This window comes from Arachis stenosperma, chromosome 4 (genome assembly GCF_014773155.1).
Source record: "Arachis stenosperma cultivar V10309 chromosome 4, arast.V10309.gnm1.PFL2, whole genome shotgun sequence".
In the NCBI taxonomy this organism is placed as follows: Eukaryota; Viridiplantae; Streptophyta; class Magnoliopsida; order Fabales; family Fabaceae; genus Arachis; species Arachis stenosperma.
This window is the reverse complement of record NC_080380.1, coordinates 98,707,735-98,709,128: the sequence shown is the minus strand read 5'-3', so window position 1 is coordinate 98,709,128 and position 1,394 is coordinate 98,707,735. Positions and strand designations below refer to the sequence as shown.

Genomic DNA, 1,394 nt, shown 5'->3' with positions numbered 1-1,394 from the left:
CATGAAGAATTATAGGTGTTTCCATAGGAATCTCCTAGGTAATTCACCTCTTCCATTGAAGGGTTCTCAGGATCATAAGCTTCTTCTTCAGATGAAGCATCCTTAGTACTGCTTGGTGCATTTTGCATTCCAGACAGACTTTGAGAAATCAAATTGACTTGTTGAGTCAATATCTTGTTCTGAGCCAAAATGGCATTCAGAGTATCAATCTCAAGAACTCCTTTCTTCTGACTTGTCCCATTGTTCACAGGATTTCTTTCAGAAGTGTACATGAATTGGTTATTTGCAACCATTTCAATGAGCTCTTGAGCCTCTGTAGGCGTCTTCTTCAGATGAAGAGATCCTCCAGCAGAGCTATCCAAAGACATCTTGGATAGTTCAGAGAGACCATCATAGAAAATACCTATGATGCTCCATTCAGAAAGCATGTCTGAGGGACACTTTCTGATTAATTGTTTGTATCTTTCCCAAGCTTCATAGAAGGATTCACCATCCTTCTGTCTGAAGGTTTGGACTTCCACTCTAAGCTTACTCAATTTTTGAGGTGGAAAGAACTTTGCCAATAAGGCATTGACTAGCTTTTCCCAAGAGTCCAGGCTTTCTTTAGGTTGAGAGTCCAACCATATCCTAGCTCTGTCTCTTACAGCAAAAGGGAATAGCATCAGTCTGTAGACCTCAGGGTCAACCCCATTAGTCTTGACTGTGTCACAGATTTGCAAGAACTCAGCTAAAAACTGATGAGGATCTTCCAATGGAAGTCCATGGAACTTGCAATTCTGTTGCATTAGAGAAACTAATTGAGGCTTAAGCTCAAAGTTGTTTGCTCCAATGGCAGGGATAGAGATGCTTCTCCCATAGAAGTCGGGAGTAGGTGCAGTAAAGTCACCCAGCACCTTCCTTGCATTATTGGCATTGTTGTTGTTTTCGGCTGCCATAGGTTCTTCTTCTTTGAAGAATTCGGTCAGGTCCTCAACAGTGAGTTGTGCCTTAGCTTCTCTTAGCTTTCGCTTCAAGGTCCTTTCAGGTTCAGGGTCAGCTTCAACAAGAATGCCTTTGTCTCTACTCCTGCTCATATGAAAGAGAAGAGAACAAGAAAATGTGGAATCCTCTATGTTGCAGTATAGAGATTCCTTGAGGTGTCAGAGGAAAAGAAAAGTAGAAGACAGAAGTAGAAAATTCGAACTTATCAAAGAAGATAGAGTTCGAATTTTGCATTAAGGAATAGTGTTAGTCCATAAATAGAAGGATGTGAAAAGAAGGGAAGTAATATTCGAAAATTAAGTAAAAGATTTTGAAAATATTTTTGAAAAACACTACTTGATTTTCGAAGATAAGAGTGGGAAAGAAATCAAATGATTTTTGAAAAAGATTTTGAAATTAGAAGTTAAAAAGAT

General features: G+C 39.1%; 1 non-coding gene across 1 annotated transcript; it reads left to right on the top strand.

Annotated features, from left to right (window-relative positions):
• Positions 1 to 422: 422 nt before the first annotated feature.
• Positions 423 to 530, top strand: LOC130978849 (small nucleolar RNA R71). The gene has a single exon (XR_009086460.1). It is a non-coding gene; the product is annotated as a small nucleolar RNA R71 (small nucleolar RNA).
• Positions 531 to 1,394: the final 864 nt, after the last annotated feature.